The sequence below is a fragment of the Anabrus simplex genome, chromosome 1, assembly GCF_040414725.1.
Source record: "Anabrus simplex isolate iqAnaSimp1 chromosome 1, ASM4041472v1, whole genome shotgun sequence".
In the NCBI taxonomy this organism is placed as follows: domain Eukaryota; kingdom Metazoa; phylum Arthropoda; class Insecta; order Orthoptera; family Tettigoniidae; genus Anabrus; species Anabrus simplex.
The window spans coordinates 1,656,932,042-1,656,956,655 of record NC_090265.1 but is presented as its reverse complement, the minus strand read 5'-3'; the positions used below and the strand labels follow the sequence as shown (position 1 = coordinate 1,656,956,655).

Sequence of the window (24,614 nt, the reverse complement as noted above, 5' to 3'; positions counted from 1 at the left end):
ACCTAAGGTGGTCCAGTGGCTCTATATCTCCACTGTACGGCCCACGATCACCTATGCTTCTTTAGTCTGGTGGCCAGGTTCGGAGAGTAAAACTGTGACCACCAAGTTAAACAGTGTCCAAAGACTTGCATGTCTAGGAATAACAGGGGCATTGGTTACTACACCATTATGTGCAATAGAGGCCATCCTAGGTTTCCCCCCCTTACATTTATATGTTAAGGTAATAGCGGGAATGAGTGCCTATCGCCTCTGGTCACTCGGAGGATGGTCCTTCAAAAACCCGAATGGAGGTCATGCCTCTATTCTTACAAGGCTTCACCAGACTTGCCCTATGACAATGATGATCGGGGGTCTGATGAAGCCTAGCTTTAATTTGAATTATAAATTTACAGCGGTGATACCCACAAGGGAGGAGTGGGCCGCGGATGCTGGGCCCATCTTAAGTCTGGGGGCTGTACATGGTACACAGATGGCTCGCGGACGGAGACGGGCACAGGCGCCGGGGTCTGGGGGCCTAAGACAAGGCTCTCCCTTCCTATGGGTAAATATGCTACTGTTTTCCAGGCCGAAGTATACGCAATACTAGCCTGTGCTGTATGTATATGGAATATGCCTGGACACAGAAAACGCATCACTATTTGCAGTGATAGCCAGGCAGCGCTAAAAGCACTATGCGCAGTTAAAACATCATCAAAACTGGTATGGGAATGCCAAAGGATGTTAGATCAGCTGTGTGAATTTAGCTCAGTCACCCTATTATGGGTCCCTGGGCACACAGGTATCAGTGGAAATGAAGAAGCTGACAAACCAGCGAAACAAGACTCAAAAGGTTCTTTCACAGGACCAGAGCCCTTCCTGGGAGTGTCACTCCGAAGCGTGAGACTGGTAATATCCCAGAGGACAAACCAGTCTCACTTAGATTTTTGGAAGAGGTTAACTATAGCAAGGCAGGCACGTGAACTTATCCAAGGGCCTAGCCAAAGTTATAAAAAGGTCCTAATGAATTTGAATAGGACCAGAATGAGAATGGTAGTTGGACTGTTAACAGGCCACAATACCTAACAGAGACACCTACACATCATGAAAATCACCCAGGATCCGATGTGTAGAAGATGCGGTAAGGAGGAGGAGACCTCCGCGCATGTGTTATGTCAGTGCGAGGCTCTTGCAAGCACTAGACATCGATACCTTGGCTCACATTTTGTGAGCCTGGAAGACATCAGGAATGCCAATATCCGGACACTGGTATCCTTTATAGGAGCTCTAGGGCTGGACTAGGCAAACCTGTTTAAGGGGCACAGAGGGTCTTCATAGACCTACGTGTGGAGCTCTGCGAAGACAGGGCTCACCCATTTCTTATCTATATATCTATCTACCACCGAGGTTTAGGCCCGTCAAGATGGCAGCAGTGAGGTTAGCGATGCGTTGTTGTCGATGACAGCTGTCAAAAAGCACGTGGCTTTGTTTACAAATTCAAATCTCGCGCCAAAATTCAAATTTCCCGCCAACATTCAAATTTCCCGCGGGAGGTGGAGGCCTCTCCCGAGAGCCAGAGGTGGAGGTGGCGGCCGAACTGTCCTATTTACACTACTACCCTGTATTAATATATTGGATTCCGGGACATTGACAGAAAGATCGGGTCGATTAGTGCGCGGTGACGCAGACGAAGGAATGGTTATTAACTGTGTGAGTATCTGTGCAATAGATACTGACGATTTCCAGTGCAGTAGCAGACGAAGCCAGCGTATGGAATCTACAGCTATCAACATGGACATGAGTCAACACTAAAACCAGGATAGACGCGCCGTTGCTAATCGAGGTGTCGTCGGGGAACAATAAGGCTGAGTAATACCATTCTATTGTGCATAACGGAGAATTCACTTTAGAATTCTGTATCTAGTAATTGATAGGGATTCTTAGTTTGTTAAATTCTAAATGTGCAAAGGTATGGCACAGAGTTTATTTTAGTAACAAGTCCGAGTGACTTAATTTGTAGATATGGAAAAATTTGTTTGTGGGAAAGTTTTCTTTTTTCATTTTATTTGGCGAATACCGCTAGTATCCGTTGGGGTTACTTTTCTGTGTAGTTAATTTAGTTATAATGGTGAATATGCTTAGTTCTTGGGATTGGTTGTGTAAAGGGGCTGGTTCTGAACCGACCGAACTATCATGAATGCCAGTGTAGATTATCCTGTGTGAAAGAAGAAATGTTGCACTGAGTCACCCAGAGAGCCAGAGCGGCGGCCTACAATGAAATATACAGCTAGGTTCCATTTTTATAATATTGTGAACGACTATAACGTGTGTTCTCGATAACAGTAGGAGAGTAATTAAATTTTGTGTTGTGTGAAGTTACAATTGCGGTTGTTTGTAATTGACTTGTGAGGCGTGTGTCCGACTCTGTGGTGTAGTGGTTAGTGTGATAAGCTGCCACCCGGGCTAGATTTCCGGCTCTGCCACGAAATTTAAAAAGTGGTACGAAGGCTGGAAATGGATCCCCTCAGCCTCGGGTGGCCAAATGAGTAGAGGGGTTCTATTCCCTCCTAAGCCATCCTCGAAGTGGTTTTCCGTGGTATCCTACTTCTCCAGGCAAATGCTGGGGTGGTAGGCCACCGCCGCTTCCTTCCGACTTCCTTGTCTATCCCTTCCGATAATCCCATCCTTCTCAAGGCCCCTGTTAGGCATAGCAGGTGTGTCCGCCTGTGTGAGGTACTGGTCCTCCTCCACGATTGTATCCCCGACCCAATGTCTCACGCTCCAGGACACTGCCCTTGAGGCAGTAGACGTGAGTTCACTCTATGAGTCCGAGGGAAAAGCGAACCCTGGAGGGTAAACAACTAAGAAAGAAAATTAAAGAACGAAGAAAGAAATATTTTAATTTATTTAATTTAATGTACAGTACTAATTTTATCTTATGTATTTTTTTATTTTTTACAAGTGTTCTTTTTATCAGGAGGTGTATTTCTGTCTCATTTAATTTAGATATGTAGACTTATAGCTTTGCAATTTTGTTTAAGTAAGTTTTAGTTCGATTCTGCATCCACTATTCTACCGGACGATGCTGTGGGACCAGTGATTTAAAGGATGATGAAGGAATGGAAAGAATTTCGTTCTTAATCCGTTTAATCTCCAGGGTTGGTTTTCCATCGGACTCAGCGAAGGAGTCAACCTCTACCGCCCCAAGAGCAGTGTCCTGGAGCGTGAGACTTTGGGTCGGGGATACAACAGGGAAAGAGGACCAGTACCACGCCAAGAGGGCCTCACCTGCTATTCTGAACAGGGGCTCTGTGGGAGGATTGATCGATTGGAAGTAAGCGGCTATGGCCTTAAGTTAGGTACCATCCCATCATTTGCCTGGAGGAGAAGTGGGAAACCACGGAACACCACTTAGAGGATGGCTGAGGGGGGAATCGAACCCCTCCACTCAGTCGACCTCTCGAGGCTGAGTACCCCGTTGCAGTCCTCATACCACTTTTAAAATGTCGTGGCAGAGTGTGAATCAAACCCCGACCTCCAGGGGTGGCATTTAATCCACCCCACTAACAACTACACCACAGAAGCGAACGATCCCAAATATAACGTAGGCTATTTTAATGTAATTTCGAATCAATCAATCAATCAATCATTCAATCAATAAATCAATCAATCAATCAATCAATCAATCAATCAATCAATCAATCAATCAACACTGATCTGCATTTATGGCAGTCGCTCAGGTGGCAAATTTCCTAACTGGTTCCTGCTACTGAATCATGCAACCCTGGTAGTAGAGACTGCCTGAAAAGCCGATTGTTACACAGCACAGTCAGTCGATGATTGATGTCGACCAACGTATGTCGTCATCATCAGCCCAGTGAGATATGGAAATTCTGTTGTTGCTGTATTGATGTTCCACCTGAATCTATCCTTTGTCTTCGTCTCTGTCTCTGTCAACCTGCAGATGTTACCAGATATGTCAGTATTAAAAATAATAATACTAACTGGGAGAATTTTATATCAACAACAAGATACATTAATTAATATCTAAATTGACTCTCTTGCGTCCGCCTCTGTGGTGTAGTGGTTAGTGTGATTAGCTACCAAACCAGGAGGCCCGGGTTCGATTCCCGGCTCTGCCACGAAATTTGAGAAGTTTTACGAGGACAGGAACGGCGTCTACTCAGCCTCGGGAGGTCAAATGAGTAGAGGCGGGTTCGATTCCCACCTCAGCCATCCTGGGAATGGTTTTCCGTAGTTTCCCACTTCTCCTCTAGGCAAATGCCGGGATGGTACACGCACGCACATTAATGGTGTCCCGACATAAACAATCAACACTGCCCCACTCCAGTACTGAAAAGGAGGGGAGAGAGTGAAGGGATAGTGTTGAAGGCTACTCCAGTACTAAAAAGGAGGGGAAGGGAGTGAACAGGTAGTGCTAAATACACAGTGTGTGTATTCCGGCGTTATACTGTAACATTGTAATAAGATGGCTCCTATCCTATCACATGTGAATCGAGGCCGTATTATTGGCATGCGGGAGGCTCACATGGTCCCCCAAGCAATAGCACAAGCAATACCATGCAGTCTTAAGACAGTTTGGAGATGGATAGAAATATGGCTAGAACGAGGTGAAGAAGGATTGGTAGACCCGGTATAACGCAGCTACAAAATATTCCTAACTAGTATAAAATACTTTTCGGTTGAAAACCTTCTTTACCTCTTAATACTGTAATTAACAGAGTAGACTACTTTTTAATTTTTTTATGTTAAAATGCGGAAGGGTTGAGTGTTGAATGTGAGAAACGTTAAGGACGACATGAACACGCAGTCCCCAGGCCAGGGATATAATCATTTACAATTAAAACCCCCTGACCCGGCCGGGAATCGAACCCGGGGCGGCCGGACGCGTTGCCCCGTACACCGCGGGGCCGGACGAGTAGGTAACCTAATGCTGTACTCAATACATCCGCCACTGTGCCCATTTCAATCACAACGAAGTCTTGTAGCGGGCTGTCTGCATGCAGTCCATGCAGTCCATGCAGCAATGCGTTAAGCGAGAAGGTGAGTCATTGTGCCTTCGACACTATCCCTTCACTCCCTTCCCCCATGTTTTGTACTGGATCGGCCTTCAACACTACCCCTTCACTCTCTCCCCTTCTTTTCAGTACTGGAGTGGGGCAGTGTTGATTGTTTATGTCGGGACACCATTAATGTGCACGTCTGTACCTAACTTAAGGCCACGGCCGCTTCCTTCCTTTTTCCTTGTTTATCCCTTCCAATCTTCTCATCCCCCCGCAAGGCCCCTGTTCAGCATAGCAGGTGAGGCCACCTGAGCGAGGTACTGGTCATCCTCCCCAGTTGTACACCCCGACCCAGAGCCTGAAGCTCCATGACACTGCCCTTGAGGCAGTAGAGGTGGGATCGCTCGCTGAGTCCGAGGGAAAAACCGACGCTGAAGGATAACCAGATAAAGGAGGAGGAGAAGAAGAAGATTCCGCTTGCTAAATTGAGTTACAAAGAAGGATGGTGGAATTTTGATCTAATTTCTGTTCAAATCTTCTAACGTTAAGTTCAACGGATGAGCAATGGAGAAATCAGACAGGAAGGAAAATCTTGACCAAGTGACCTGACTTTCAACGTACGTAGCATCGGTGGTTTAGTGGTAGAATGCTCGCCTGCCACGCGGGCGGCCCGGGTTCGATTCCCGGCCGATGCAAGCAAAACGTTTTAATTTCTGAAGTCCCATACAGATAGAAATTGAATTCAATAATACACGCAATTTAAGGCATTATATTACCGAAAGTCATATAAATATATAATCTATATATATATATAAATAACTTCTCCTGACTGACTGACTAATTCACCATCGCCGAGCCAAAACTACTGGACATAAAGAAATGAAATTTAGGGAATACATTCATATTAAGATGCATGTGCTCGCTAAGAGAGGATTTTTGGATATTTCGTCGCTAAGGGGGTGAAAAGGGGTGTGAAATTTTAAAATGAGTGCATCTATATCTCAAAACTTTAAAAGTTTACAGTTGTAAAAATTGGTATTTGGAATATACTTTAAAAATAAGGAAACACGTATTTTTTGTTTTCATAAAATCCCAATAGGAGGGGTGAAAAAGTGTGCAAAAGGGGTTGAATGCCTTAAATGAGGATACTTATATCTCAGAAACAGAAGATATTACAGACCTGAAAATTGGTATTTGGGATCTCCTTTGAAAATAAAGAAACACGTATGTTTGTTTTTTGTTTTTGTTTTTGGAAAATCTAATTAATGGGGGTTAAACAGGTGTGACAAATTGGGGTGAATTTTTCGAAAGACTATATCTAGTCTACAGTATATCTCAGAAACGTAAAATGTTACAGACGTAAAAATTGGTATTTGGAATCTCCTGTAAAAGTAAAGAAACATAGGTGATTTGTTTTTGGAAACTCCACTTAAGGGGAACTAAAAATGGGGTGAAATTTTAAAATGAGCATTTCTACAGTATATCTCAAAAACTCAACATGTTACCGAATTGAAAAGTAGTATTTATTAACTCTATTGAAAATAAAGAAACATGCATTTTTTGTTTTCTGAAAAACCACTTGGGTGGAGGGGTAAAATTGACTGAAAATGGGGTTGAATTCTATTAATTAGGATACTGATATCTCGAAAGCTGAAGATGTTACAGACGTGAAATTTGGTATTTGGAATTTCCTTTATGAATAAAGGAATACGTATTTTTTTTGTTTTCGAAATCCACCTAAAGGGAGGAGGAAATTGAAGAATTATTTAATTATTTGTGTGAGGATACTATTATCTCAAAAACGAAAGATTTTGCAGACGTGAAAATTGGTATTTGGAATCTGCTTTAAAATTAAACAAACACGTATTCTCGGAAAATCCAATGAAGGGGGGAGGTGAAAGAATTGAAAAATTAATTGAATTAATTGTATGAGGATACTTACATCTAATAAAAGCTTAAGTTGTTACAGACGTAACAATTGATTTTGGATCTCCTTTAGAAACAAAGAAAAAAAGCTGTTTTGGGCGAAATCATTTTGGAGGGCGGAGGTGAAAAGGAATAGAATTCCTTTTATGTGGACACATATCTCAAAAACTGAAGATGTTAGAGTCGTAATAATTGGTATTTAGAAGATCCTTTACTATTAAGGAGACAAGTAGTTTTAACGGGAAATTCACTTAATGGAGGGGGGGGGGGGGAAGTGTGAAAGGAAGTGAAAAGAAGTGAATTTTTTTATGGGGATACTTATATCTCAGAACTGAAGGTAACAGACGTGGACATTGGTATTTGGAATCTCCTTTAAACATAAGGAAACAGGCCTTCATTTTTTTTTGGGGGGGGGGGGGCAAGAGGTAAATCAACTTAACGGCAGTGGGGTGAAAAAGGAGTAGAGACTAATTGATTTTACTGTTCATAATGTACTTATTCTAATCATAAACTGATATTTTTTAATCTTTCCTGGGTTCGTTTCAAGAACCATCTTTTCCTTTGGAGTAAACAATGTTAGATTACAGTAGATTCTCCTCGCATTTTCTGATCATACACTGATCATTTTAAATCTTTTCTGGGTTCGTTTCAAGAACCATATTTTCCTTTGGAGTACACAATGTTAGATTACAGTAGATTCTCCTAGCATATAAATAAAAATTTAAACACATTTGGAATAAACGATATGAATGATATTGACCGCGCAATTGTTCACCTCTATAATAAGGTCAATAATTCACGGAAGTATATCATTCATGTCGCCGGCCCCGTGGTGTAGGGGTAGCGTGCTTGCCTCTTCCCCGGAGGACCCGGGTTCGATTCCCGGCCAGGTAGGGATTTTTACCTGGACCTGAGGGCTGGTTCGAGGTCCACTCAGCCTACGTGATTAGAATTGAGGAGCTATCTGACGGTGAGATGGTGTCCCCGGTCTAGAAAGGCAAGAATAACAGCCGAGAGGATCCGTCGTGCTGACCACACGACACCTCGTAATCTGCATTCCTTCGGGCTGAGCAGCGATCGCTTGGTAGGCCAAAGCACTTCAAGGGCTGTAGTGCCATGGGGTTTGGTTCGGTTTTATATATCATTCATGTCGCCAGAAATCTCGTGCACTTGCCTACGCGCGACGATGGTGCTGGTCACATTGTCAGCAATGACAATGGCAGAGGATGTAATTTACCGCCAAGTAGCGGTCTTGCATCTTGCTGTGGGTTCCAGGCCATCAATAATAATAATAATAATAATAATAATAATAATAATAATAATAATAATAATAAAATAATAATAATAATGTTCTGGACCGTCGTCAAAATGTGCGGATCGCGCTGGAAACGGGTCCTGGCCGGTAATGACTACGATTGCAGTCCGGCCGCGGGTTCAGTACCGCCAAGGCACCCAAGACGACACCACGCCGGATCTCCTCAAGGATTTGATCCATATTAAAATGCTTATAGGAAAATATGGCAAAGATTTAGGGACCCAACTGGCCGGGTGGAATATTTGTACCTAGCCCGGGAAGTACGAAATCCATTGCTGGAAAGAAAGATTGAATTGAGGAGCTTTGCCGTAATCTCTCAGAAAACGAGTCAGATCACGAATTTTGGCGTATTCTCTCAGAAAACGAGTCAGATCCCGAATTTCGGTGGATTATATATAAAACGTTAAGCATTCAATTATAAATTTCATTATAATACCGTAGCGAAGCACGGGTATCTTGCTAGTTTTAGTGAATATAACAGTTATATTGTATAACTGCACATCGCCAATTTGAGACTGGTTGATGTTTTCCGTGCCGGCTCATCCTCATGTTAACATTCCTTCTCTACGTAAATAAGTCATCTAATCATAATGTAGGCTATCAGTTTCACGTCCCACTAACTTCTTTTACGGTTTTCGGAGACGCCGAAGTGTCGGAACTTTGTACCCCAAGAATTCTTAGGCTGGAGTATTTGAGATCCTTCAAACATAACCAGACTTAGCCACGATGGAATCTGACAACTTGGAGCCAGAAGGCAAGCGCTCTACCGTCGGAGCTACTCAGCTTGGCTAGTCTACTATTCTTATACCCATTACACTTGTCGCCAAAAAGTAGAAGTGTCAAGACGCGTCCTATCAATCTATTTCTTCTATTCAATGCAGTAAAATTGTTCTCGTCCGCCTCTGTGGTGTAGTGGTTGGGTGATTAGCTGCCACCACCGGAGGCCGAGGTTAGATTCCCGGCTCTGCCACGAAAAGTTGGAAATTGTTACGAGGGCTGTTACGGAGTCCATGTATCCTCAAGAGGTCAACTGATTAGAGGGTGGTTCGAGTCCCACCTCATACATGTTCGAAGTGGTTTTCCGTGGTTTTTCACTTCTCCTCCAGGCAAATGCCGGGATTTTACCCATACTTAAATTAAGGCCACGGCCGATTCCTTCCCTCTTCCTTGTATATCTCTTCCGATCTTCCCATCTCACGCCCCCTCCCCCCAACAAGAACCCTATTCATCATAGAAGGTGGAGGCCGCCTGGGTGAAATACTAATTACTGTCCTCTTCCAAAGTTTCATCCCCCGACCCAAAGTCTCACGCTCCAGGACACTGCCCTTGAGGCGGTAGAGGTGCGATCCCTCTCCGCATCCAAGGAAAGAAACAACGCTGAAGGGTAAACGAATTAAGAAAGAAAGAAAGAAAGAAAGAAAGAAAGAAAGAAAGAAAAATTGACTCTCCTCAATTGTCACCCAATCTATTTATATCACCTTTGTCCGGCCTCGTGGCTAACTGGTACTTTTGGTCCAAGAGCCCCTCTTTTTGATTCCTGGGTGGGTTAGGTACATTAACTTTCATTAGTTAGTTCGTAAGGTTCGAGGTCTGATTGTTTTATGCCGTCTTCAACTTTAGATTTCATCCTAGGTAGGTCCCCATTCTATTTGAAGCCAGGTCGCCCATATGAGTCAGATAGAGGGACTTGCACTAGAGCTCTCTAGAGGCTTCAAATAATAATAATAATAGTAATAATAATAATAATAATAATAATAATAATAATAATAATAATAATAATAATAATGTAATACGTACATCATCGTTGCAGACCGTAATGCCTTTCAGCGTTCAGTCTGCTAGCCTCTGTGAATTTACTAAACGTCGCCACAATCCTCTGTTTGCAACTAGTGCTGTGTCCTCATTTAGTTCTATACCTCTTATGTTTAAATCGTTCAAAACTCTGTCTAACCATCGTCGTCTTTAGTTCTCGGCACGGTGATATTAATACAGTCCTTTGCTTGTTAATCTTGTCCGATGGTGTAAATATTGATATATGAATAAGGGGTGCATTGATAATAATTCATATGCGGTAAATACACAGTGTTTTATGGAATATTATATAAACGTAAGGGCATTCAAGAAGAAACGCGTGAGATTAACTTGAAGATTCACATATATTTGTTAAGTGTTAAAAATCATCAGTGTGGAGAATGTAAGAAAATACAATTAAATAATGTTGTTAATTAATAATCTCCAAGAAGAAATGTGTGTACAGTTTGTATCATGGTGTGTTAAGCCATAAATGAGCGTTCGGCGAACGGCAATGGCTGAAGACATGTCATTGTTCAGCAGAAATCCAGGTGGGTGACATGATATGTATAATTTGAAGTGTATTCTGCATTGTTATGTTCTGTGTAAATATGGACCGAAGTTTCAGGCCGATATTTTGTTGTTGTTCTTTACTTTGGTTTAAATATTACGTGCTGTGCGGCATAGAGGTTTTATGAGAAGGCTACGCACATTTCATGTTAAAATCCCAAAATATCAGCCGATTACTTATGTTAAATTGGATTAAACTAGGTATCGTGTAAAGATAAGTTTTATGCCACTCTCTAGTTAAAGAATTTGTGTGTCAAGATATTATGCTAAAGCACAATGTAAAATAAAGATGAGAGTTGGAAAATTTGGCTTTGTTAGTATTGGATAGAGATATCATAATGTCTAAATTAAGTCAAAGTCAGTGTGATTTTCCTAACATTTAAAATTTATCAAACGACTGTCTGGAAGATTTCAAAGGTTCGAAAGACGTAATCATATTACGTAAACCTTATAAATGATAGAGATGAAATTTTGTATACTGGATTAATGGGTTTTGAGAGGCGGAAGAGTTTCTAACGGCGAAATCTTGACATAGTTCGTTGTGGCAGTAGATTGTAAATGTGTGTTGTGGCGAATTTATCGAAAGGTACGTGTAATGACAGCACTCGTCTGTCACGCACCCACAATTGCGATTTTGGTTTAATTATTACATGGTCTCAGTTCTGGTCGTCTGAGGGACCATCAGGGTGTTGGAGTTGTACAGTAGCGATCTGTTAATGACGTCACGATTGCGGCTAGACTCATACGTATTTTTATTACTTTGTTAGTGGACCACACGGATAGTTGTGAGTAACGTAAATAATTATAGGATTAAAAGAAGGTAACGATGCCAAAGATTCTATCAGGTCATTACATTACATATATTGTAACAGCAAGAAATACATCCACTAAGACAGAGAGAGATGACTAGTTATGAAGTCAGTGCATGTTGATGTTATTTTCAAAATTCATGAAATCAATTATATGGTTACTTCAGTCTACAATGATCAGTGTCCGATTTATTTCCAACATTTTTTCCTCTTCAACAAATATCAGTGAGCTTGTACATAATCATTTACCAGGAGAATGAATACACATTTATGTTTATCTAACCGGCATTTTTCAGTCTCTGTTTATTATAGATTTGTACGTATAACGTTGCCGCCTCTGTGGTGTAGTGGTTAGCGTGATTAGCTGCCACCCCCAGAGGCCCGGGTTCGATTCCCGGCTCTGCCACGAAATTTGAAAAGTGGTATGAGGGCTGGAACGGGGTGCACTCAGCCTCGCGAGGTCAACTGAGTAGAGGTGGATTCGATTCCCACCTCAGCTATCCTGGAAGTGGTTTTCCGTGGTTTCCCACTTCTCTTCCAGGCGAATGCCGGGATGGTACCTAACATAAGGCCACGGCCGCTTCCTTCCCTCTTCCTTGCCTATCCCTTCCAATCTTCCCATCCCTCCACAAGGCCCCTGTTCAGCATAGCAGGTGAGGCCGCCTGGGCGAGGCACTGGTCATTCTCCCCAGTTGTATCCCCGACCAAGAGTCTGAAGCTCCAGGACACTGCCCTTGAGGCGGTAGAGGTGGGATCCCTCGCTGTGTCCGAGGGAAAAGCCGACCCTGGAGGGTAAACAGATGATGATGATGATGACGTATAACGTTGACACACACATGATATGGAAGAAAATCCACAAATTTATGACAAGTTGCACCCGCTCACTTCCTGAGTCCCAGACTAGCATTTATCTCAGGGGTGATCAGTTCGAAGACGATAAAAAAAATTTAATATAAAGAAAATCAAATTATATAATCGCCGCATCAAATGAACACAGGGATGAACGGGGCATGCAAATTAAGGTTACGGGGGGACGACTCATTCATGGATACAAATTTTTGACTCCACAATAGGACTGGGAAGTGAGAACGTAAATTCCGTGGGCATACTGGACTAACTACAATAAAAAGATATGGAAACTGTTTCCCATTGAAATTGCAATGAGGAGCAATTTATTCACTTATTTTGCAAACTACACATGATGACAATTATTACATTGGGACACTTCCATCCTGAAAAATAAATGACATACTACTTGGATTTACCTCACTACTCTGGTAGTGTAAAACATCTGGTGAATTCGCCCCAATTGGTTACTGGGAATCGGATTCACATCCGTATGAGTGGACGTTTCACCGCTGGACATCTTCATTCTGAGACGAAGGCATGACAGTAACATTTTACTGTCATCTCCTCGTTCCGTTTGGACATGAGATACTTCCGGTATGTACATTCTGGTGAGCCGGACACCCACCGTGGAAATGTTATCGCCTCGAAAAAAACGGGAATTTATAGTACGGACAAACTCTAGCCTATTATTTCCAGATTCACAAACACGCCAGGTAGAGTTCATTAACTCAAAGCCTATTTCAATATTTACACTTATCAATACGACAAGACGTACGGAAAGGTTCATTACTATGCTCTGACAATGAAGACATGTGCCGTCCGTGGGTTATTTACGTATCTACCGCTAACAATCAGCCCCGTGAAAACCCAACATCCGGTTCAGACCAGTTCGACACATGACGACTGTCCCTATCATATCCTCCTATGATTATTAAATAATATAATTACCATTCTTTATCTGATCATTATTATATTCTTTGATTGCCATCAATTAATTTATTATTATCATTAATTTCAATTATAATCCTGTATTTTATTATTATCATTTGTCATCCGGGATGATTATATGCCAACCCTTGCCGACGTTTCAAACGAAGGGTCGTTCTTCCTCGTAATTTATCCGCACAATTTAATGATCAGCTTCCTAATAAATATTATGATTATTATTATTATTATGATAATTATTATATTCGTAACAATGAATCATCGCCCATTAAATATCTTAATTTCCTTTCCTCATAATTATTATTCTCAAAATACTATTGCAAGTTCTTCATCTTCTGCTTCTTCAACTTTGCATTATTATTATTATTATTATTATTATTATTATTATTATTATTATTATTATTATTATTGTACCGGGCGGTACACCTCCACGCCGCTAATTTAAAAATTGCGCCAGTTGAAACTCCTCTGCTGGAGGAAGTCTGAACTTTATCTACGCTATTAATTCTTTACCTTCTCAGAAGATGTCACCACGTGGAAAATTTTGAGTTTTTGAACTGTGTCATTTTTGATGTGTTTTTGTTTCGCTTGAAGTAAGAAGTCTGAACTTTCTCTTCTAGAGGACACTACTGAAGATCAATAATAGTGCACCCTAGTGCGGAGTCAAAGAACTATTTTGCTGGAGAAATTTTTATTTCAAATGTTTGTTTCTTGTTAAATTTCTTTCTGTTATTGTTTAAGTTGGCTGTATACCCCTCTTTTCCCCCTTGTTTTAGATTTATCCAATCCCGAATTTCTTTTAGTAATTTCCGACCAATCCGATGTATCTTCCCCCAACTTGGATATGTTTCTGTACCCTAGCCAATAAAGTAATTGTGGGCGGGTGTTTCCATTCCCCTAACGCCTAGAACCTTCCGCGAGAGGATATAAACTGCTGATTTTTGGGTCTCTGCGCCACTTCTGTTCCATCTTTCAGTGTGTAAAGTTCATAGCAGGGGGGGGGGGGCGGGAAGCGCCTCTTTCCTCGGCAGCGGTCAACAACAAGGCAATGGCCGATTAATAACTTCTTTCTTTGCTAGCTCAGCAGTTTAACTCTCGGGGCGGGTTCGAAGCGTTCCACCATGTAACCTTTTCCTAAATGTAACTACTCTTTTCATATATTCTCTTTTAAAGCTACATACTGGGATAGAGAGTGCTAACCCTCTCGAGCTCCCACTCATATTGTTTTGAGGTGAACTTATTTTTCTCAACCTATTCTTCGTTAACGTAAAACTAATTATTCTCTTTTTAAGTCACCTCTTTAGTATGGGATTAGCCCTTGTATTTACGGCCTAGTGCCAAGTAGGTCTTAATCAAAGTGTATTAGGAGTGCAAGTTCGCCTCCTCTCAAATTGTTATTTTAGAGGTCATTGAATTAACCTCCTTTTCATTTAATAGACCTCAGTAGATTGGGTATTTTACCCCTGTGTTTAGGTCCGTTGAGGACAGCTTGAAGGTGGAGTTTGGTGTGGCCTGGGAGAGGCTTAAATTTGAGAGCGAGTGGCTCTTTTGAAAATTGAGTATTGTATGCCTCGTGGAGGCTTTTCAGTGTAATTTGGAGCAAGGGCTCCTAGGCATGAATGGGGTTTTCTGCCCCTCTGTTGAAACTTGTGTCTGTGGGGTAAAACTGAGCAGATTGCCCTAGCATTGTGCAATCAGGGCGCGAAGCCCAAATCCTGTAAATATTGTAACTACCCTGTGAACTTGCTACTTTGTACCTGCCATGCTTGTTATTTCTTTGTTTTGAAAAGAAAACATAACCTTGTTAAATTTTAAATTAATTTTACTCTTAGTAGCTTGAGACCTGTTCACCACCCCGCACCTTCTTTCACGCATAACTACCACAAAAACTCGGTAACAAGTGGTAGCAGAGCGTGGTTGAATGGGTCTCAATTTAGCCCCTTTTGACGGCTAAACATTGTTTGTTCCGAACCCTAACCATTTTTTCAGTTGCTTTAATTTTTGAGTTCTTCAAAATTGTTCTGTCATCATGCCCGGCCCTCGCGATGTTCTCCATCTTAACTATTTGCGCAAGGAGGAGTTGATTTACGAATTGACTATTAGAAATGTGCAATCTGGAGGCACGGTTGCAGTAGACACCAATAAGCTTAGAGAGTCCCTTGATTTGCCCATTTCCATCCCCACCTTGGGAGAGAAAGAAATTGACGACTCTCTTTCCACGATCACGGAGAATATTACTGGGCTAGCTTCTGTAGTTAGTTTTTTTTTGATGAAAATGATCCTTCTCCTAATCAAATTAAGCGTGTGCAAGCTAGGCTGTTTCATTTTTCAAATAGAGTTAATGATCTGTTGTCTCTAAAGTTGAATGACGTTCAGAAGAAGGAAGCTAGTACGCTGCTTGAAAATATGTCTGAATTATCTAGCAAGGTCACTCAATTGTTAACTGGGGAGGTTCCTCCCAAAATTGATCAACCCGTCACGGTGAATGTAGGTAGCGAGGAAGAGCCTCATAAGGGAGAAGTCAATAGGAAAACCATTGCTGCTCAAACAACCTCTGCCCCATTGGACGAGTCTGAACGCCGTAACTCATTAAATAATGTACGTTCTGAATTAACTACTTTGCCATTGAAACCTTTACCTACTATGTCACCCGGGTTTAGTAGCTTGCCTCATCCCTTGGCAATGTTACTCAGAGGTATCTCTAAGTTTTCCGTTAATACCACCAGTGACGTAATTTCATTTTTAAGATTTCTAGTTGAATTTCAGGATCATGCCCTTGTTTTTTCTCTTTCTCCATGTCAAATTTTGCAAATTATCTATCCGTATGCTATTGGTATTCTCTCTGATAAAATCGTAAGAGCCATTGCCGAGCAATCATCTATTGAGGATTTTCATGCACACTTGCTTGCAAATTTTATTCCCGCCCGCGCGAGGTCATCTCTGATTCAGAAGTACTATTACCGTGTACAACGCTTGGATGAAAACTTGGCTGATTTCATACAGGACATTAAGTTTTATACTAGGGTGTTTGCTCTTCATTTTCCTGAAGATCAGATTGTACAAGCTATTGTAGAAGGCATTTCACCATCTTATAGGTCATACTTGTGTTTCGCGGCGTGCCCGCAAACTTTCTCTGAACTTGAAGCGTTGGCCGTCTCAGCGGAAGGAGTTAGGTACGCCGATTCCTTGCGTGTGGCAAAAGAACCCCCTCCTTCGTTTAGTAATACTCGGCCTCCACCTCGCCGACCAGTCACACCCCGTAAATGTTATGCTTGTGGGTCGCCTGACCATCTGCGCAATAAGTGTCCACTGATCAAGTCTAGTAGGGCAAATAATGGAGCTGGGTCAGCACAAGGCTGTTTTAAATGTGGGGCTTTCTCACATATTGCCAAGAACTGCCCAAACTCGAATAGCACCAACTCCTGCTCAACTTCTGGTGCAGATTCTACCTATGCCAATAATAATAAGTGACTAGTGGCTTCGGCTGAGTCGACTAGTCCATCTTCCCGAGACTCAGCCCCTGGTAAACAGGTTGTAAATTCAGGGAACGAGCAATTTTCAAATTTATCTTTTGAAGGTCCCAAAGAGTGTCTTAGGATTGCGGCGGATTTCCCCGCACCTGTTCCTTTTCTTAAGATTGAGCTAAATAACGAGCCTATAACAGCTCTCTTAGATTCAGGCAGTGTTTGTTCGATTATTTCGGCTGAATGGTATTCTAAATTGAAATCTGTTTGTAAACTACCTGACTATGTCTCATCTCCTGTTCAATATGTTTCGGCTAATTCATCCCCATTAGAAATTCTAGTTTCCATATTGGTCAAAATTCGTATTTTTAATTCACATGGAAAGTTAAATTGTTTGTGGCCAAGCTCTTGTCTTGCCCCATTATATTGGGAGCGGACTTTATTTCTCACACTGGTCTTGTGCTCGATCTTCAGGGTAGGTCTTGCACTTTCAAATTTGCCTCTAATTGTAATATCCCTCTATTAAAGTGTAATTCTGTATCATGTTCATCTATTTCGCCTACCCAGGATGAGATGTCGTTAGACCTTGGACATCTACCTAAGGAGCAGGCTGATAGTATTCGTAAGCTGTGTCAGTCGTTTCCAGAGGTGTTCTCTGATACTCTTGGTGTTACTGACCTTATTGAATACAAAATTGAGGTCACTGATTCGATTCCTGTCCGTTTTCCACCGTATAGGCTATCTCCACCTAAAATGAAGGCTCTGAAAGAAATTATCGATCAGATGTTGAAGGATGGTATTATTAGGCCCTCTAAGTCGGCGTATTCTTCGCCTATTTTTCTAGTTCCGAAACCCCAAGGAGGCTTCAGGCCTGTCATTGATTATAGGGCTCTCAATCGGAAGGTGGTGTTGCAATCTGTGCCCCTTCCTGACCTTCATTCTTGTTTTTCATGGTTTCGTAAGGCCAAGTTCTTTACTATCTTGGACTTGAATCAGGCCTATAATCAAATTCCACTTGCCGAAGAGTCTAAACATCTTACAACGTTTGCCACGGACTGGAACTTATACGAATACAACCGCGTGCCTTTCGGGCTCCCCACGGGAGCAGCTGTACTCACTAGGCTACTAGATAGGGTCTTCTCCGACATCAAATTTCAGTACTTATATCACTACTTGGATGATGTCGTCGTATTTTCAGAGACTTTTGAGGAGCATCTAGATCATCTGCGAGAAGTTCTCGATCGCCTTCGTAAGGCTGGGTTAACTGTTAAGTTGTCCAAGGTTGCCTTTGCTAAGCCCTCTATGTCTTTCCTAGGGCACATTGTGTCACCTGATGGTGTAGCCATCGATCATTCCAGAACACAGGCCATCCGTGATTTTAAACCTCCCAAGGACATTAAAGGCATCGCCAGGTTTATTGGTATGGTGAATTTCTTCAGAAAGTTCATTCCTAACTTTGCTAATAGAGCGGCGCCCTTAAACCTTCTTCGTAGGAAAGGCATCAAATTCGAGTGGGGACCTTCTCAACAAGCCGCTTTTGAAGATCTTAAATTGGCTCTCTGTAATGCCCCTGTACTTGCTATGCCTGATTTCTCGAAGAAATTCATCGTCCAAACTGATGCGTCGTCGTCAGCAGTAGCTGCAGTCCTTCTTCAAGAGACTGAACTAGGGAGGCGACCCATCGCCTATGCATCTAGGACATTGTCGGCTCAAGAAGCCAAGTATTCCATGTATGAGCTCGAAGGTTTGGCAGTCTTATTCGCCTTAGAGAAGTTCCGTCTCTATCTGGAACATGTTAAATTCGACCTGGAGACAGATAATCAAGCCTTAAGCTGGGTCTTAGGTAGGCCGCGTCGTACTGGTCGCATAGCCCGTTGGGCCATCCGTATTTCTGCCTTCCAATTCCATGTCAGGCATATCAGAGGTACTGAAAATGTTGTTGCTGATGGACTCAGTCGTATGTTTTCTAACGACGTCGAGACCCATGACCCGGTCGACAGTTCATCACCTCCCGAGTCCATACTATCTGGTGTTAATGCCATCTTAACAGATGCTCCCATGCTTTTTAGGGATATCGAGAAATACCAACGTGAAGATCCGACGCTGGCTCCGATAATGGAAACCCTTTCTTCTGGGGAACATGTTGTCCCTTATGTTCTGAGGAATGGTGTTTTATGTTGCCCTTCGAGGCATGACAAGATGATGAAGGTTGTCGTTCCAGCTGTTCTTGTGCCTATGATCATCAAGTACTATCATGAGACCCCATTAGGGGGGCATCTTGGAATCTTTAAAACTCGTGAAAAGATTCGTGAAAGGTTCATTTGGAAAGGTATGGACGGTGAAATCCGTGAACTAGTAAAGGCTTGTAAATCCTGTTTGATTAGTAAACCAACCATGTCCACCAAGGTAGGCCTTTTGTCTTCCCATCAAGCGTCGCGCCCCATGGAACGCCTGTACATTGATTATGTAGGACCCTTCCCCCAGTCTAAGGGTAATGCTAACAAGTTCATCTTTGTATGCGTAGATGGTTTTACCAGATTTTCTTGGTAATTTCCGACTAAGCTGGCTACCGCTCAGTCCACCATTACTTGCCTAAATTCTATTTTTGCCTCTTTTGGTCCGTGCCAATATATTGTGTCTGATAACGCTAAGGCGTTTACATCAAATCTTTTTCGTAAATTCTGTTTTGATTTATCCATCTCTCATGTAACTACTTCTGCTTATTACCCTCAACCATCTCTGGCTGAACGGGTTAATCGTAATCTCAGGTCCGCACTTATTGCCTATCATCATGAAGATCATTCCAGGTGGGACACGTCCCTGCATTGGTTAGCTTTTGCTTTGAATTCGGCGGTTCATGAATCACATAAATTCACTCCAGCCTCTTTAATGTTCAAATTTGTTCCCAACTCGCCGCTCTCTAACCTCTGGTCTCTGAGTGACATTCTACCCGAGACAATAGATCCGGATAATATTAAAGATCTTTGGAAGAAGGCTAAAGCCAATCTTAAGGTATCTCATGAAAAGGTTAGGGAAAGGTATGATCGTGGACGGAGACCCACCCCTTTGAATGTAGGTGACCAGGTGATGGTCAAGAACTTTGTTCCCGCGGGCAAGCTTGCCCCCAGATTTCATGGGCCTTGTATCATTCTCGATTTTCTTACGCCAGTTACGTTGTTAGTAAGCAATCCAGCCACCGAGAGGATATTTAGGGTTCACCTGTCACAGGTGAAACCGGTGTAATTTCTGTGTTAACTTGCTTCATATTATTGTGAAAGGGGATATGAAGGTTATATTTTTTTTGAGTTTTCAATTTCTAGGCATTCTGCCCCTTCTATAATATTTTGTTTTATATGTAAGCATTTGTGTGAAACCTCCCCCGATTTGTTAAACTGCCATCCTGTCCTTGCCTCGGCCATTACCACGCTCCCGTCTCCTGCTCCAATACACACTGTGGCTTGATTAGATTAAATGCCATGGATATTTGCACGCCGCTGGCCCCTCTACCTATCCAACAAGTCTGTGCCCTCAAAAAATGATGATGGTCCAACAATATTCTGCCGCCTAGCTTTAATGTTTCAGTGCCCCAGCAGCCGCGCGGCGCTGGGCCGCGACTGGGTTCGAGGACGGGCCCCCTCGGCCCCAGCGAGGACGACATGTGCACGGCGAGCCGGAGCTCTCCTCCCGGCCAAGGCTGATGTGCGGCGCACGACCTGCTACTTGCCCGCAGCCTGTATTCCTTCACCGCGGGCGCGGCGTGTTTCAACACCACTGCTCCCCTCATAGTGCGGGTGAGCGGTATCTCAGGGTACTTGAGGGGTCCGAGCGGCCTCCTTTGGACGCAAGCTGCAACGGCCGGTCTGGCCATCCAACTTCATCAACATCAACTACATGAACAGTTACTATAAGCATTGACTACACTTGGAAATTCAACAGCAATATTTGGTGGACATTGCAAAATTTTTCATCACTATTAAGTATTAAAAGTTTATCTTCAGAACTCAACTTCTACAAACATAAAGACTGTACTTCACCTGCAACAACAAAATTTTGAAACTGAATCAAACCAAATTAAGAAAGTCTTATAAATTTCTTTTTGGCAATTAATCTCCATATCTACATCAAACTTGGACCTTGTTTTCAAACAATTTTATGTGTCACCCCTGGAGGAACTTTTGGGGGGGGAGGTCTGTACCGGGCGATACACCTCCACGCCGCTAATTTAAAAATTGCGCCAGTTGAAACTCCTCTGCTGGAGGAAGTCTGAACTTTATCTACGCTGTTAATTCTTTACCTTCTCAGAAGATGTCACCACGTGGAAAATTTTGAGTTTTTGAACTGTCATTTTTGATGTGTTTTTGTTTCGCTTGAAGTAAGAAGTGTGAACTTTCTCTTCTAGAGGACACTACTGAAGATCAACAATAGTGCACCCTAGTGCGGAGTCAAAGAACTATTTTGTTGGAGAAATTTTTATTTCAAATGTTTGTTTCTTGTTAAATTTCTTTCTGTTATTGTTTAAGTTGGCTGTATACCCCTCTTTTCCCCCTTGTTTTAGATTTATCCAATCCCGAATTTCTTTTAGTAATTTCCGACCAATCCGATGTATCTTCCCCCAACTTGGATATGTTTCTGTACCCTAGCCAATAAAGTAATTGTGGGCGGGTGTTTCCATTCCCCTAACGCCTAGAACCTTCCGCGAGAGGATATAAACTGCTGATTTTTGGGTCTCTGCGCCACTTCTGTTCCATCTTTCAGTGTGTAAAGTTCATAGCAGGGGGGGGGGGGGCGGGAAGCGCCTCTTTCCTCGGCAGCGGTCAACAACAAGGTAATGGCCGATTAATAACTTCTTTCTTTGCTAGCTCAGCAGTTTAACTCTCGGGGCGGGTTCGAAGCGTTCCACCATGTAACCTTTTCCTAAATGTAACTACTCTTTTCATATATTCTCTTTTAAAGCTACATACTGGGATAGAGAGTGCTAACCCTCTCGAGCTCCCACTCATATTGTTTTGAGGTGAACTTATTTTTCTCAACCTATTCTTCGTTAACGTAAAACTAATTATTCTCTTTTTAAGTCACCTCTTTAGTATGGGATTAGCCCTTGTATTTACGGCCTAGTGCCAAGTAGGTCTTAATCAAAGTGTATTAGGAGTGCAAGTTCGCCTCCTCTCAAATTGTTATTTTAGAGGTCATTGAATTAACCTCCTTTTCATTTAATAGACCTCAGTAGATTGGGTATTTTACCCCTGTGTTTAGGTCCGTTGAGGACAGCTTGAAGGTGGAGTTTGGTGTGGCCTGGGAGAGGCTTAAATTTGAGAGCGAGTGGCTCTTTTGAAAATTGAGTATTGTATGCCTCGTGGAGGCTTTTCAGTGTAATTTGGAGCAAGGGCTCCTAGGCATGAATGGGGTTTTCTGCCCCTCTGTTGAAACTTGTGTCTGTGGGGTAAAACTGAGCAGATTGCCCTAGCATTGTGCAATCAGGGCGCGAAGCCCAAATCCTGTAAATATTGTAACTACCCTGTGAACTTGCTACTTTGTACCTGCCATGCTTGTTATTTCTTTGTTTTGAAAAGAAAATATAACCTTGTTAAATTTTAAATTAATTTTACTCTTAGTAGCTTGAGACCTGTTCACCACCCCGCACCTTCTTTCACGCATAACTACCACAAAAACTCGGTAACAATTATTATTATTATTATTATTATTATTATTATTATTGGAGATAATCATTTTCGTATCACTTATTCATCATGGATTTAATATCTTACATTGATCTCACCATAATTATTCTTAAATTAATCGAATTAATTCTTCCTATGATTATTGTTATTATTAAAAATGGAAAGATGATATTTTAATTTCCACTCTTTAGAATTTAGTCACATATGTTAAATCCCGTTATGAACCACTAAGATCTGCTTTATATCGGTCGGGACAACACGGTATTCGGGACCGTACCTTCAGTTTCGTACTGCCGTTAATTTTATATAGGGACACACGTCCTCCCAAGACACATCTCACAACCTATGGCACATCGCGGCTGGGCAAATACCTCCAATTCCGGCGATTGCTAAACTATTCCTTCCAATTTGAAGTCCATTTCCTTTTATCGGAACACTTCAAACATTTAATTCATAAATTAATCCTCGGTGCGTGGATTCTGCCACTAAAAACACCGGAATATGCATTTTATATCATCTTAGGCCTTGAGATTCATCTATTTCATCATTACAAACAATACGGCTCAATTTATTTCACGCCGGATATTCGTCCCTCATGACTTCCAACTCTAAATATGGGCTCAAACCACTCTGGGCTTTTAACATATCGTGACCATTCTAATTCACGTGCCTCTATCGCTTTTAAACAAATTTTAATGGTTAAAACAAAGTCCAAACCTGAAATCAACAATTTACGTAAAATCAAACTGACTACGCGAATTAAAGTCTTTAACGCTACATGTCATCTCCACGTTGATTATTATTTGCACTAGCTAACTCACAAAGCACTGTAATTATTATTATTATTATTATTATTATTATTATTATTATTATTATACTTTAACTTGCAAACGCACAAAATCTTATTATTATTATTAATTTACTTTCCTTTGCCAACTCACAAACATTATTATTATTATTTCTTTCTCGCAAACATACCGAGCATTATTATTATTATATAGAACTTACGAACGCCCACAGCAGATAGAACATTATTATTATTATTTTTATGACCTTCCGTACGCAACACAAATTTTACATACTCTGGCACTTTCATAATCTGGCTGTCTGGTAGAAAATATTCCTAACCAAAATACAAATAATCACCGCAGTGATTGAAATCAAATTAATGGGTTAGCACAAAAAGGAATTTAACACTTGAAATGAACTTAAGTCAAAGTATTACAAACAGCATGCATTAATTGAAAGAAATATATCCCATATTTACATTATATACAACAAGCAAATACTCAAATTAATTAATCTAACCCATTATTACGTGAATATAAATTAGTTCGTCCGTCTAACAAAAAATAAAATCATCGACTCGGGAGGCGGACCATGTTAAGTAACCATAATTAATCTACATTGAACCCCGTTTAGTCGCGATAACATCCCCAAATATTAAATTTGTGTACTCATTCCTATGTAGAATTCCATTGTCTCGTAGTGGAAGAGAAGCCTCACGGCCCCATGGTGATTTACTCGTCCATCATGTCGCACAATATAAAATCAACACAGCAAAACACTTCTGTGCGTTTACCCATGATTAACACCTTATTAAATAATTTACACTATTTTATACAAGAATACTAATTCAAAAAACACTTATAGGTGCGTCTAGACCACTGACACTCGCACAATACATTCTTCATATAAGCCCGAAACACACGTCGTGACACATGACGACGAAGTGTCGTTTCATTTGAACCGGCGCGTATCGCGTCTTCAACCGGCACTTCCTGGTTTATTTCTAAGCCGTCTTGATAATCCCCTAGCTCCTATAGTTCCCTGCTCGTATATTTATTCACCGTCTATCTTGAGCTATTTACTTCAGGCTCCGCACATTGCCTTCCAAAGGTACTATCGGCGTTCCGTTAGTTATTTATTATTTAATCACATGACATTTATTAAATTCAACATACAGTTGTACTGATTATTTACACTCGGTACTATGGATAATCTCACTGTTCGTCTTCATTCTCCTAACAACTCACGCACTTTCAGCTCTAACTGACTTCGAATGCGTCCCGAGGTACTGACTTACAGAGTCAACGTGTCAGAGTCTCAACTACTTCATACGACTGACACGACTGGGGCCTATTCCACAAAAGTATGGTCTTGTACATTACAAGTTACTAGTGTGGGTTCTTGTAATGTATGGAGTTGTACATTTCTGTTCCACAAAAGATTGATAGTCTCTTGTATATTACCAGTGAATTGTTACA

General features: G+C 41.7%; 1 non-coding gene across 1 annotated transcript; it reads left to right on the top strand.

The window, feature by feature from the left end:
• The first annotated feature begins 5,624 nt into the window (after positions 1–5,624).
• TRNAG-GCC (transfer RNA glycine (anticodon GCC)) lies at positions 5,625–5,695 on the top strand. Its single transcript has one exon. It is a non-coding gene; the product is annotated as a tRNA-Gly (tRNA).
• Positions 5,696–24,614: the final 18,919 nt, after the last annotated feature.